The sequence below is a fragment of the Syngnathus floridae genome, chromosome 3, assembly GCF_059516105.1.
Source record: "Syngnathus floridae isolate MCC-2025c chromosome 3, RoL_Sflo_1.0, whole genome shotgun sequence".
Classification (NCBI taxonomy): domain Eukaryota; kingdom Metazoa; phylum Chordata; class Actinopteri; order Syngnathiformes; family Syngnathidae; genus Syngnathus; species Syngnathus floridae.
The window spans coordinates 2,352,388-2,368,147 of NC_142415.1; positions in this window are offsets into that span (position 1 = coordinate 2,352,388).

Genomic DNA, 15,760 nt, shown 5'->3' on the forward strand with positions numbered 1-15,760 from the left:
ATAAACATCAATATTGATAAATTGTTTTACATTGATGACACATCAGTACACTAAACAGAACAATAAACAATTGATAAAATAACCAAAAACAATAAGTAAACAACACTACTTAAATAAAACCAAATGAAGGAGAAATGGAAACATAAGGTACTAACAGTCACGTTGCCTCTCAGTACTATTAATGTCAGTATTACTGTCAGAGGTCAGGGTTGTACATTGCAGAGACACGGATCTCCTTTTTGTTTCTGATCTTGCTCGGTTTCCTCGCAAAGAATGAGTGTCGTTAAAATAGACCACGCCCACACCGAGCCAAAACAGCCGCAGCAGATCAAGCTCGCAGATATACACACCAATCCCCGGTGCGCCGCATCGTCCCTGCCCAGCCGGTGATGTCATGCACACGGCTCTGTCTGGCTGCAAAGGAACTTAGACAAAAGCAACAGTGATCCTCAGGACCAGGAGAATCCTTGCCAGGAAGGATTAATACATTTATCTTTCAGGAATACATATACCTAACTAACCCTTTTCTCTAATATTTTTGGAAAAACTACTTAGATTGGATCGAGACTTTTTCACTATTTGGGAAGACAAAGCTAGCGGATGTTTTTGTACTCCTTCCACACTGCTTTTCACATTTTCAGCCGCACTGATTTATTTGCACTGACTGGTTGTCTGTTGAAAACCAGGTCGGGTGCCTTCCCCCTCCTCCTTCCCTCTCTTGTCTACCCGGTCACTCCCTTTGTACCCTCCTTTTTCTTTGGCCCCAAAGATGCCCAGCTCACTGTTCGCCGACAGCAGTGTGCAGGTAGATGCGCTGGACGACCACAGAGCCCTGCAGTTCGCCTCGGACCAGTTCTCGATGCTTGGGTTGGGCAACGACGACAACTTGCTGTACGACGACAGCCAAGAGCTTTGGAAAAAGAGTGTAAACATGACCAAGTGTGTTCCTGTGCCCAGCTCGGAACATGTGGCAGAGATTGTGGGCAGACAAGGTGAGTGTCCGGCCAGACCTACTCTACGTATGTGGCGTCCGAGGCGGTGATTAAAAAAAACAATTAAACTACACTATACAATTGTCTTGGAAGTATAAAATGACACACCACACAGCTAACTATATTAAATACGTATACACATTCTAAAACGCATCATCTAATTTAAAATGTAAACATGAAAAAATCTAGGCGATACAATTGATTTATTTTTCCTGATATAGAGATTAGATTTTGCTGCTGTTTATTATGGCATGTGGCAATGCTAAATTATGATCATCATCGGCATCACAGTCTCGAAAGACCATAGATTTCTTGTATCTGGAGGTTAGGTGTTCTTTGCACAGCGTCTGCTGTGGCTGGTAAGTCCTATCCGTGAGAGACAGACACGGCCGCAGATGTTACAGGTGTGGGCCGGATCCGGTGAAGATGGGGGCATGGTAGCTTGCTGCTTTCTCAACTTCCTTTTCGTTTCTCGATGTTGAACCAGGGTGATTTCGTAGGTCTGCAGCCCGTTTCGGAGAGCCTGTTGCCATTTGTGGCGATCCTGGGCGACGTCTTCCCAGGTGGCTGGGTTGATGTTGAAGGATTTGAGGTCTTGTTTGCAGACATCCTTGTAGCGGAGCAATGGGCGGCCTACTTGCCTTTTGCCTGATTTTAGCTCTGCATATAAGATGTCCTTTGGCATACGACCGTCTTCCATCCGACAGACATAGCCCAGCCAACGGAGACGCCGCTGCTTCAGCAAGTAGAGTATAGTGGGGAGCTGTGCACTCTCCAGGACTGCACTGTCTGTGATCCTGTCCCGCCAGGTGATGCCCAGTATGCGTCTCAGGCAACGCAGATGGAAAGAGTTTAGCCTTCTCTCGTGATGTGCATAAAGAGTCCAGGCTTCGCTGCCATACGAGAGTGTACTGACGACACAGGCCCTGTACACTTGCACCTTTGTATGGATGGTGAGCTTGCTGTTCTGCTATACTCTGGGGGTCAGTTTTCCAAAGGTAGAAGCTGCTTTCCCAATACGGCTGTTGACCTCGGCATTGAGTGACAAATTGCAGGTGATGGTAGACCCAAGGTAGATAAAGCTGCTTCCAGCTTCCAGTGTGTAGTTGTTGATGGTGATGGAGGGTGGGACAGTGGTCCCCTGGCCCATTGTCTTGGTTTTGTTTAGGCTGATGGTCAGGTTGAAGTCCTGACATGCTTGGCTGAACCGGTCTAGGAGAATCTGCAGGTGTTCCTTAGTGTGTGTTGCCAATGCTGCATCATCAGCAAACAACATGTCCCTAATGGTGAGTGGTCTGATCTTGGTTTTTGCTCTCAGTCGGGATAGGTTGAGTAGTTTGCCGTCTGTCCTGGTGTGTAAGTAAACTCCCTCAGTTGATGTTCCGAAGGCTTGGCGCAGGAGGAGAGAGAAGAATATCCCAAACAGAGTGGGTGCCAGCACGCATCCCTGTTTGACACCACAGGGGATGTTAAAGGACTCAGAAGTGCACCCATTGTACTGGACAGTACCTTTCATGTCAGTGTGGAAGGATTGGAGGATGCTGAGGTGTTTTAGTGGGCAGCCTATCCGTTCCACCAGTTGGAAAAGGCCGCTCCTGCTCACCTGGTCAAAAGCCTTGGTAAGGTCAATGAAGGCCATGTAGAGAGGTTTGTGTTGTTCTCTGCACTTCTCCTGCAGCTGTCTCAGGGTGAAGGTCATATCCAGAGTTGATCTTCCTGCTCTGAACCCTGCCTGTGACTCTGGGTAGAGCTTCTCTGCGAGGACTTGGAGTCTGTTTAGTACAACTCGAGCAAAGAGCTTACTGGTAATGCTGAGTAGGGAGATGCCACGGTAGTTGTTACAGTCACTCCTGTCTCCCTTGTTTTTGTACAAGGTGACGATGTTAGCATTTCTCATGTCCTGTGGGACAGAGCCTTCTTTCCAGCACAGCCATAAGAGCTTGTTCAGTCTATGCAGAAGAGCAGGCTTCTCACAGTTGAGGACTTCGGCTGTTATCCCACCGGTGCCTGGAGCTTTTCCGCTGGGCAGGCTGTTTATTGCAGTTGTTGGTTCCATGTTGAGCTCTTCCATGACAGGTAGGTGCCCTACATGCCTGAGGGCTGCATCAGAGATGCTGTTGTCCCTGGCATAGAGCTCTGAGTAGTGTTCCACCCAGCAGTCCAGCTGCTTAGAGCGTTCAACGATGGTTTCTGATTTCAGCGGGACGATTTTGTGGGGTGATGGTCCAAGTGCCTTTTTGATGCCATCGAACATGAGTCTGATGTTGCCTGTGTCAGCAGCTGCTTAAATGTTGCTGCAGAGCTGTAGCCATTAGTCATTGGCACAACGTCTAGCGGCTTGTTGGAGTTTCCCCCTAGAAGATCGGAGGGTCTGTAGAGTTTTGGTGTTTGGAGTGTGCTTGTAATTTGTGAGTGCGACGCGTTTTTCTTCAAGGATTGGTGCCAATGATGTTAAATTGGCATTGAACCAGTCGTTTGGCTTTCCCTGCTTTTTGCCAAAGACCGACAGGGCCTTGCTGTGTATGGCATCCCTCAAGCCATCCCAGTACCGCTGGGCGGAGCTGGACAGGGGTGGGCTGTAGAGGGAGACCTCTAAGGCACAGAGGAAGGCTGTAGCTTTGGTTGGGTCAGTTGTTTTGCTGCTGTCGATGCATGGGGCTCCCTTTGGTTTGGATCTGTGTAGGTTTTTTGCCTGTAGCTTGACTCTACAGAGCACAAGGGAGTGGTCTGTGTTGCAGACTGCACTGTGGAGACTGCGTGTTTGAAGGATGCCTCTGAGATCAGAAGTGCATGTTATGATCAGGTCTAACTGGTGCCAGTGACCTGAGCGTGGATGTCTCCAAGAGACTTTGTGAATGGGTTTGGTCTGGAAGTATGTGTTGGTGATGCAAAGGTGATATGTGCAGAACTCCAGAAGTCGCTGCCCATTTTTGTTTAGCTTACCGATGCCATGGTGTCCCAAGCAGGATGGCCAGGAGTCACGATCGGCTCTGACTCTAGCATTAAAGTCACCAAGTAGGTAGAGCTGTTCACGGCTGGGAATGTTTTTAAGAGTCGCTTTGAGTTCATCATAAAACCTGTCTTTTATTTCCTTGGGGGAGTTAAGTGTTGGAGCGTACAGACTCACTAGGTGGACAGGTCCCATGGATGTATTGAGGCAGAGATCCAGGATTCTCTCAGAGCCGCCTGTGGGTGGTACCACTGCTCCCAGGAGTGTGTTCCTGACAGCAAACCCTACTCCGTATTCCCTGGTTTCCTCAGGGGGCTTCCCCCGCCAAAAGAAGGTATAGTCCTTTTCCTTGAGTGAGCCAGATCCATGGAGTCGTGTTTCCTGGAGGGTCAAGATGTCAATTCTGAGCTTCAGGAGTTCGTTGTTTATAACTGCAGTTTTACGGACATAACTAATTTCTTGTAGGTTGTCACTGAGCCCGGGTGTCATAGTCCTGACATTCCAGCACCCCAGGCGTAGTGCTGGAATCTTCGGTAATTTCCTTATGTTGCTTGGTGCGTAAATTTACAGCCCACTTGTTAGGATAGATCCCTGAGCTCCAAGCACCCAATTAAGCAGGCAGGCTGTGGCGGGAAAGCACCTTATTGGCTGGGGGCTGCCCAGCTTGAGGCAGGCGGTAGCTGTCCAATGAGACCGAACATCTCTCCCTCCGTCGAAGGTAGCCCCTGGCACCCATACTCTACGCCAGGGGTGTCCAAACCTTTTTTTAGTGAGGGCCAAATACAGAAAAATAAACAAAGGGCCGGGCCACACACTAGAGGTGACATACTGACACATGAATACTGTGTATTGTGAAGAACATTGCACTCAGTGGGAGCAGTGATGCTGTCCTTTGGATTGAAGGATGGCTGACATGTCAGGAGAAAGTTTGGTGGTTGAGACAAGAAGGACTTCACAGAGATGGCTATCAGTTATTCTGGTTCTCAGTCTGCTTTTGTTCTGATTGAACAGGGAAAATGTTTGTTCACATATGTATGTCGAGCCGAAAAGGCTCATCATTCTTTTTGCGTGGCGTCTCATCAGAGGAAACTTGGCATTATCCAAACTCTGATAGAATTCGGGGAGGGGGAGAAGCTGATGCTGACTCTTCAGAGAATCATCACATTGAATTTCAATCAGCTCTAACTGCAGACTCTCTTCCACTTCTTCTGCATCCACCAGGAAGGGGGTCGAGAACAGCTTGATTTGTTTTTCAATGGCAGAAAAATCTTGGAAACGCTGGTTGAATTCCGTCATGAGAGGGGAAATCTCAGACACATATTTCTCCTTTTTAGCAGAAAGGTCGGCGTTTGGAAAAGCAGACTTGATTTCAGACAGCGCAGGGAAGTGTGCAGCATTAAAGCCTCGTAGATGTGTCTCAAACAGGCAGAGCTTTACGCAGAAGGCTTTCATGTGCGCATGCAGGTGTGGCACCAGCTGTTCTTTGCCTTGTAGGTTCTTGTTCAGTGTATTCAGATGATGCGTAAGATCAACTAAAAATGCCAGGTCTGCCAGCCACAGAGGGTCACTTAACTCATGAAGAGGTCGGCCCTGAAGAGCCTCACCTCTGCTCTCTTTTACCTTGGCGCAGTCCAACAATGCCATTCCTTTGCGCTCGCCAGTCATGGCCGGAGCTCCGTCTGTTCTTCCTCCACAGAGCTTGTCCCATTTAAGCCCCATCTTTTCAACTGCCTCTGACACAGCTTCAAAAATATCTTTTCCCGTCGTTGTACCTTTTAGGCTCATCATATCAAGCAGCTCCTCCGTACACCAAAATCATCTACTCCCCGCAAAAAACTTAACGGTTGTGCGGTGTCTGTGGCATCTGTGCTCTCATCACATGCTATTGAGTAAAAATCAAAAGCACAAGCCTTGTCTCTCAGGTGGAGTTTCACGCTCGCTGACAAGTCCTCAATTCTCCGCACCACTGTGTTTCTGGATAAGCTCACATTGTTGAAATCCGGCACTTTTTCTGGGCACATTACTTCTGTGACTTTGATGAGGCACTGCTTTATGAAATCACCGTCTGAAAACGGTTTGCCGTGCTGGGCAATAAGTTTAGCGACTTCATAACTTGCTCTTGTGGAGTTTTCCTGTGTTTTGTTGGCACGAAAAAAAAAAACTGCTGTTGAGCTTGCAGGCTAACTGCCATTTGCTTAACTTTCTGTGCTCGTTCAGCACCGGTGTACGATGTGTAGCTCTGATGTTTGGTCTCATAGTGCCGACGGACATTATACTCTTTCATCACAGCAACATCTTCATTACAAATCAAACAGACACACTTTCCGTTGATTTCTTTGAAGAAATACTCATTTTCCCACCGTGTTTGAAATCTTCTACACTCACTCGCGATTTTGCGTTTCTTTGGTGCAGCCATTTCTGGTGATTAGCGGTAAAAGTTTTTCTTCGCTTGATTTCGTTTGTTTGGTGGGCTCCATCTAGTGTTGAAACTGAGAAGTGCAACAGAGTTGAGCTCAAGCTTCTTGTGCGGGCCATATTCAATCATGTTTTCAGAATTTGCTGCGGGCCAATAAAAACTGCGGCCCGCGGGCCGTAGTTTGGACACCCCTGCTCTACGCTAATAAGAAAGGGCTTATAACCGGTAACTGCTAACCTCCTGTGTTGTGTCTCCACTGGTTAGTGGAGCTGAAGTTTCCTCTCCACTGCACAAGAAGCCTGGGCAAGTTTTTTGGAAGCCTTGAGTTTCCCAGGCATCAGGGCTCCCCTCTCGGCCTTCCTGTTGTCATCCAAAGGAACGGTGAACCAATACATTTGGCATCAGGTTGGCTGCAGGTGTTGCCAGAACAATGCTTTTTTGAAGCATGAGTCTGCCTAACGGAGTCCGAGCCGGGTTTTCTGTCGGGGTTTGCTCCCTTAGCCTTTTCGTTCCAGACGATACCCACAAGGTAGCGGGGATGCGATTTCACCCATGTTGACTGGGACAGTGGTTAGCGGGCGCCAGGACATCCACGCGCCGGTGGGCCTGTACATCACGCCTAGGGGCCCACTGTTGCTCCCCCGGTCGATCCCCTGCAGTTTGGCCTGGAGCCGTGAGGCACCCAGTTACCATGTGTGGCCACGAGGAAGCATGCAGAAGTCTTGACGGTGGAGAGGCTATGTATCGGCTGAGGAGACTTACGCACTCGGCTCCTCTTTTCGCCCCCGGAAACAGGGGGCTAGCCGGCGGCAGTAGCTAAAAGCAGAAGGTAGCAAGCAGGAAGAAGCATGCAACATGCACTAACTACCAGCACTACTACTCCAATACCACTGCACTTCGCATCACAGCGCCGTGTGCGCAAGCACACACACACACACACAAACTAAATTAAATTATGATAATAATGTCGTTATTATGTCACGACTCGTCCCTCGTTGTTTTATATGTAGGTTGTCATGGTTTCTGTCCGTGTCTGTGTACTCGCCCCTCCCCTCCTGTGTTACCTCACAATCATTGTAATCTCAGTCACCTGCCTCTTGTTACCTGTCTTGTATTTAAGTCCTGTCTGTGTCACTCCCTGTCGGATCATTGTCAATATCAGCCTGTCTTTTCATTTCACGTCTTTGTCGGTCAGTCCTGTTGTTGGTTTTGTTAGTGAGTTATGTCAGTTTACCGAATCTGTTAGTTTGTTTTCTCCAATAAACCCTGGTCCAAGCTGCACTTGGTCGCCCTGCTCCATTCCGATTCGTGACATAATAGGGTGCACTTTAACATAGATGTAAAGTTTAAACTAATTAACGTTTTACACAATTTACAACAAACAAACATAGGGATACAAATGTCAAATTTAAAGGGGCAAAATGCCAACAGAAATTTTGACTCTGAAAAGCAGGAAAAAACATTTGATGCACCATCACTGCTGAGTTGGGTCAATTTGATCGAACTTTGGGTTGCTCTGCAAAGAAAAAAAAAAATAGTTTTGTGCTCCAGACAGATTTGATTGTTTTGACATGTTGACGAAGTTCTTCAATAGATTCTCCCCTTCCCCATCAAAAAGCTAGCAGTAATATTAATTGGGCATTGCTATACATTTAAATCTACAGTATACAATAGTAGCTTTTCAGTTTTGTCACATGTGTGTCCTCCCCACTTGAAACAGATTGATTTAGCCACCAAAGAATTAGCCTTTATTTCACTCAATTATCAGATAGTTTTTCATTTTTTCTCCATTTTGGCATGAGCAGTAGTTTAATTTGACAGTTTCATTCCCTCAGTTCGTGACTGGCCATAAGGTGCCCAAAGCACATTCTGTGCACTGACCTAATAGCAGTTAAATTAAATTAAATTTAGTTTTAGATTTTGTTTTAGAGTAAGGTAATAAACCAAAGAAAAAAAATGAGACAATGTTTTGGCAAATAGCTAAGTAGGTATACAAAGTAGTAAACATGATATGATATCAAACACCTGCCTTAAATTTTCTAGATTCACATTTATCCACAGTAAATATAAATAAAGCTGTCACTGCCCTTATGAAGAATAAAATATATGGATTTAGTTTTCCCTCTCCCGGATGCGGGTCACCGGGCCCCCCCTCTGGAGCCAGGCCTGGAGGCGGGGCTCGAAGGCGAGCGTCTGGTGGCCGGACCTTCGCCCATGGGGCCCGGCCGGGCACAGCCCAAAAAGGGAACGTGGGTCCCCCTTCCCATGGGCTCAGCCCCTGTGGGAGGGGCCAAAGGGGTCGGGTGCATAGTGAGCTGGACGGCGGCCAAGGGCGGGGACCTGATCTCTGATCTCCGGCTGCAGAAGCTGGCTCTTAGAACATGGAATGTCACCTCTCTGGTTGGAAAGGAGCCCGAGCTGGTGTGCGAGGAAGAAAAGTTCCGACTAGACATAGTTGAACTTGCCTCCACGTACAGTTTGGGTTCCGGTACAAGCCCTCTCAAGAGGGGCTGGACTCTCTTCCACTCTGGAGTTGCCCACGGTGAGAGGCGTCGCGGAGGTGTGGATATACTCATTGCTGGGCGCCTGCACATTGGGGTTCACCCCCGTGAACGAGAGGGTAGCCTCCCTTCGCCTTCGGGTGGGGGGACGGGTCCTGACTGTTGTTTGTACCTATGCACCGAACAGCAGCTCAGAGTACCCACCCTTTTTGGGGTTCTTAGAAGAAGTACTGGAGAGCGCGCCTTCGGGGACTCAATCGTTCTACTGGGTGACTTCAATGCTCACGTGGGCAATGAGAGTGAGACCTGGAAGAGCGTGGTTAGGAGGAACGGCCCCCCCGATCTGCACCCGAGCGGTGTTCTATTGTTGGACTTCTGTGCTCGACACGGATTGTCAATAATGAACACCATGTTCAAACATAAGGGTGTCCATGTGTGCACTTGGCACCAGGACACCCTAGGCTGCAGTTCGATCACCACCTGGTGGTGGGTTGGCTCCGATGGTGGGGGAAGATGCCAGTCCGACCTGGCAGACCCAAATGCTCTGTGAGGGTCTGCTGGGAACGTCTGGCAGAATCCCCTGTCAGGAAGAGCTTCAACTCCTACCTCCGGCACAGCTTTTCCCACATCCCGGAGGAGGCGGGGGACATTGAGTCAGAGTGGACCATGTTCCGCGCCTCTATTGTTGAGGCAGCCGACCGGACCGGTGGCCGTAAGGTCGTTGGTGCCTGTCGTGTCGGCAATCCCCGAACCCGCTGGTGGACACCGGTGGTAAGGGATGCAGTCAAGCTGAAGAAGAAGTCCTCTCAAGCCATTTTGGCTTGTGGGACTCCGGAGGCAGCCGACAGACAAGCGGAACGCGGCTTCGGCGGTTGCTGAGGCAAAAACCCGGGCGTGGGAGGAGTTTGGCGAGGCCATGGAGAATGACTTCCGGACGGCTTCGAGGAATATATATATATATATATATATATAATAAATTATTTTTTTTAATGGGTTGATCTTTGTGACTTGGTCATTTCAAAAGTAGCTCGCGAGCTGAAAATGTTTGGGCACCCTTGCTCTGGATGTTGTGGGGCTGTATTGGCTGACAAACGTCTGCAGCATTGCGTGGACATCGGGGACGGTGCCTCTGGATTGGCAGACTGGGATAGTGGTTCCCCTCTTCAAGAAGGGGGACCGGAGGGTGTGTTCCAACTACAGAGGAACCACACTCCTCAGCCTCCCTGGTAAGGTCTATTCGGGGGTGCTAGAGAGGAGGGTCCGTTGGGAGGTCGAACCTCGGATTCAGGAGGAGCAGTGTAGTTTTCGTACTGGCCGTGGAACAGTGGACCAGCTCTATACCCTCGGCAGGATTTTTGAGGGGGCATGGGAGTTCGCTAAACCAGTCCACGTGTTCCGTGGACTTGGAGAAGGCGTTCGACTTTGTCCCTCGGGAAGTTCTGTGGAGGGTGCTTCGGGAGTACGGGGTGCCGAGCCAACTGATAAGGGCGGTCCCTGTATCATCGATGTCAGAGTTTGGTCCACATTTCCGTCAGTAAGTCGGATTCGTTCCCAGTGAGGGTTGGACTCCGCCAAGGCTGCCCTTTGTCACCGATTCTGTTCATAACTTTTATGGACAGAATTTCTAGGCGCAGCCGAGGTGTTGAGGGTGTCCGGTTTAGGGACTTCAGCATTGCGCCTCTGCTTTTTGCAGACGATGTGGTGCTGTTGGCTTCTTCAAGCCGTGATCTCCAGCTCACACTGGAGCGGTTCACAGCCGAGTGAGAAGCGATTGCGATGAGGATCAGCACCTCCAAATCTGAGACCATGGTCCTTGATTATTCAATTCTGAAATATTATCTTTGTATCTCTTTCACAACACAACTTACTATTTAAAGCGCAACTTAACAGCAAGCAATCTGGACACTCGTGTTAACTCAATGATCCGCAGCTCTGCCTGCTCAACCCATCCAGTGATAGTGAATAATCTCTTAGACTTCCACAGTTCACCAGTCATAAAACAGTGTCTTTCTGACTGTCTTTTGACTTGTGTGGATGATTCAGTCCTGCACAAGCTGTCCTGTTACAATACCTGCGGTCTTTTTTAAACCTATTTGTTTACTTCGGTATGCCAGCTGTGTTTGTTTACCTTTGGTTATTGTCATCATCTTGGTGCATCGCTTTATATGCTCTAAGCAGGAAAGCTGATTTCGATTGTGTTGCTCCTTGCTTCATTAAATAATTGTTTATCCATGAACCTATTTACTTCATCTATAATTCACATCTCTACTTTTATCACAATAGAAACAACTTGACTTTACAGTAAGGGCAATGAGTGGTATACTAGAAAGCAAGATTAATGGTTTAGTGAGCTATGTTGAGTCTAAAGCCAGGATTTTCGGTGTTACGAATGTGGGTCTCTTTTAACCTGGCGAGATCACCATGGTAATTTATGCTAAACTCATAACCTAGCCGGGAGCAGGTTGTACCAATCTTGCTTCGATCCCCACCACAGGATGACTGGACCAATCACAAAGCAACAATGTGTTTGGGGCCTGCGACAAAAGCAAGAAGCGCTGATTAGGTTAAACAAACCAACCAAACTGGTGTCAGTGGTGGACGAATGCATGGATGCTGCAAATGAATCTTTTCTCTAAGAGTTACTTACAGTTTCTATTTTGAAGAAGAGCATCAAAAGGGCATTGGGGCTTTGGGCATTTTTAGCTGGAAAAGAAGTTTGTGCTTCGATTACTTCCTGCACCTAAATCTCTAAATTGTACGCGGAGTTTGAGTTCCAGAATTTGGGAATGGTGTTTAGTCTTGTTTTGTTTTTTTTTGTTTTTTTTTGTTTTTAGAAAGGCGTGTTTTTAGGCAGCCAAAGGGGTTATTTGCTACGTTAATTTAGGTCAGGCATGTTGTTAGGCAGCCGAAGGGCCCGTTTGCCGTCAGTCTCCGCACACATCTGTTGACATGTTATTAAAAGAGAAGCTATACGCAGATAAGTAAGTCATTTTGATACGATGTGTATTGGATGGAAGAGAGAATAAAGCAGCCACTTATTCTGTTACTGTGTCAGGCCATGCTCTTTGACTTGTGACTGTGTGGATGAGGTGCTTCCTCAAACTTCCGCCTTTCCGAATCAAGAACAATCATAACTATCCATAACACTGTAATAAACAGTCATGACGATCAAACAGCCTGACTTCTTATTATCTAACACCTTTAACTCATTTAGCTTCGTACGGTCCTTATAACATCCATTTGAAATACTACTTGAAATGTATTTATGACAAAACAAATTGGGGTCCGTGACCAAACCAAATTAGACAGAAAGTTGCGGAGGATTGAGTGAATCGAGTAAAATCGGGATTTAGATTTACTTAAGATCATTGTTTCTGTGATGGGTCTAAACAAAAGTTTGGTAGGCTGCGCAAGCTGCCACAATGCCCAATCCGCCTTTCGCGAGCAGATCACAGTGCAGCGGTCTCGAATTACAGTGGGGGAAATAAGTATTTGACCCCTTGCTGATTTTGCAGGTTTGCCCCCTTACAAAGAATGCAACGATCTACTATTTTAATCATATGTACATTCTAACAGTGAGAGACAGAATCCTAAAGAAAATTCCAGAAATTCACATCATGTGAATTTATAAAAATTGATAACCGTCTGATGAGGAAAAACAAGTATTTGAACCCCTGGACAAACAGCATGTTAATATTTTGTAGAAAAGCCATTATTGGCCAGCACAGATGTCAAACGGTTTTTATAGTTGGTGACAAGCTTTGTGCACATTTCGGCAGGGATGTTGGCCCACTCCTCCCTGCAGACAGCCTCCAAATCATTCAGGTTCTGGGGTTGTCACCTGGCAACTCGAATTTTAAGCTCCCTCCAAAGATTTTCAATTGGATTCAGGTCTGGAGACTGGATTGTTGATCTGCACAAGGCTGGGATGGGCTACAAGAGAATCGGAAAGCAACTTGGAGAGAAAAGATCAACTGTCGGTGCAGTTATCAGGAAATGGAAGAAGCACCACACCACTGCCAACCTCCCTCGGTCTGGGCCTCCACACAAGATCTCACCTCGTGGGGTCTCCCTGATCATGCGAATGGTGAGGAATCATCCCAAAACCACAAGGGGGTAACTGATGAATCAACTGAAGGCAGCTGGGACCACAGTTACAAAAGAAACGGTTGGTAACACACTACGCCGTCATGGATTGAAATCCTGCCGCGCACGCAAGGTCCCCTTGCTCAAGAAGAAACATGTACAGGCCCGCATGAAGTTCGCCATTCAGCACCTGGACGACTCAGAAGAGGCCTGGAATAAGGTGATGAGGTCAGATTAGACCAAAATAGAACTTTTTGGCCTCAACTCAACTCGTCGTGTTTGGAGGGCAAAGAACACCGAGTACAACCCAAAGAACACCATCCCCACCGTCAAGCATGGTGGTGGCAACATCATGCTTTGGGGGTGCTTTTCAGCCAAGGGGACGGGACAACTCCATCGTATTGAGGGAAGGATGGACGGGGCCATGTATCGTAGAATTCTGGACCAACATCTCCTTCCCTCAGTGAGAGAGCTGAAAATGGGTCGAGGATGGGTGTTTCAGTGCGACAACGATCCTAAGCACACCGCCAAAGCAACAAAAGAGCGGCTGAAGAAGAAGCACATCAACGTTCTGGAGTGGCCTAGCCAGTCTCCAGACCTGAATCGAATTGAAAATGTTTGGAGGGAGCTTAAAATTCGAGTTGCCAGGCGACAACCTCAGAACCTGAATGATTTGGAGGCTGTCTGCAGAGAGGAGTGGGCCAACATCCCTGCCAAAATGTGCACAAAGCTTATCACCAACTATAAAAAACGTTTGACATCTGTGCTGGCCAATAATGGCTTTTCTACAAAATATTAACATGCTGTTTGTCCAGGGGTTCAAATACTTGTTTTTCCTCAACAGACGGTTATCAATTTTTATAAATTCATATGATGTGAATTTCTGAAATTTTCTTTGGGATTCTGTCTCTCACTGTTAGAATGTACATATGATTAAAATAGTAGATCGTTGCATTATTTGTAAGTGGGCAAACCTGCAAAATCAGCAAGGGGTCAAATATTTATTTCCCCCACTGTATACTGTGACGAACGTGTCGGCGTCGAATGATTCACGTATCAATGTGGCTATTGCAAGATTACCGTAAAAGTACCACGGTTTCACTGTTAAAATCCTAGCCTGTGGGTAGGGCATTTCAAGCCTTTACAGCCCGAATAGAGAATACCCGAATAAAGAATTCATTTTGACGAATCCCTAATTATTGGGCAGACTCAACTCACGGATGCACACCTGGAGTCTCATTTTCTTAATATAGTTAATGTTTTAAACTTCTACCATGTTCATCAACCACTAGGTTTTAGAATGTGTTATGCTACGCATTGACAAGCATTTTGATCAGCATTTTCTGCCAGCATTCTTCTCATGCTTTATTTGCAGCAACAGTGTTGCTTTTTGTAGTTATATTTTTAAAATATTCTTTGTAACCCTCAATGACCACAATTTGATTGATTGATTGATTGATTGATTGATATCTTTATTTCGAACATCCAAAACAAAAAAGAAAAAACAAAACAAATAACACTCTAAAGTGCCACATATAAGTCCATACAACAAACGAACAAAAAATAAACCAACAAACAAAAAAAATACATAAATAAATAATAATAATAATAATACCTAAGTACATAAATCAGTAAAGAATGCTCGAAAAGGAGTAGGAAGAAGCATAGCTTTTTAGATTCCTACCCCTTTCTCACTTTATACATTAAACCAATGATTCAACACATTTAATTCTACAACAGAACACAAGTAGATACACTTTCACACTTATTTTTCGGTGTCATTTTTACTTGTGTGTAGCCCTTTGGCACTTTTAGCCTTTGTACCCGCTAAACAACATATTTTTGTACATTCTTTTAAACTGGTGGATACTTGGACTTTGCTTGAGTTCCTCACTTAGATTGTTCCATAGTTTGACCCCAGTTATAGTGATACAGAAACTTTTTAAGGTTGTTCTTATGTTTAAGATTTTGAAGTTGTGATTCCCCCTTAACTTATAACCTCCCTCCCGATTCCTAAATAAGTTTTGGATATTTTCTGGTAGTTGTTTTGCTTTTGCCCTATACATGATGATAGCTGTTTGATAAGATACTATGTCAGTGAATTTCAATAGTTTGGATTGCATGAAAAGTGGATTTGTGTGTTCCAGGTAGTTGACTTTATGAATAGTCCTTATTGCTCTTTTCTGCAGAATGATAAGTGTCTGTAGCGAAGTTTTATAAGTATTCCCCCAAACCTCAGCACAGTAATGCAAATAGGGCAAGACAAGAGAACAATAAAGTGTACAAAGTGAATGATAATCCAGTAATTCTTTTGCTTTGTATATGACTGCCATGCTTCTTGAAATTTTAGACTTTACGTTTTTGATGTGTGGCTTCCAACTCAGCCTGTCATCTATTATAACCCCAAGAAACTTGTTTTCCTGCACTCTTTCAATTTCAGTCCCATCTATTTCTATTCGTATCTTTATGTTCGCTTTGCCAAATACCATAAACTTGGTCTTAGATTTAATGATGATTTGTTCCAGTCGAACCACATTTTTATTTTTTTTCATTTCCTCATTCAACACTGATTCCACTTGTTGGATGTTATCACCTGAACAAAAGATATTTGTGTCATCTGCAAAATTGATGAGTTTTAGTTCTTTAGAGACTTTGCACATGTCATTTATATACAAAATAAATAATTTAGGGCCTAAAACTGACCCTTGTGGAACACCACAAGCTATGTCCAAATATCCAGAGCAGTGATTACCCAACTTTACATACTGTTGCCGTTCTTGCAGATAATCCTTTATCCAGGCTAATACCCATATTT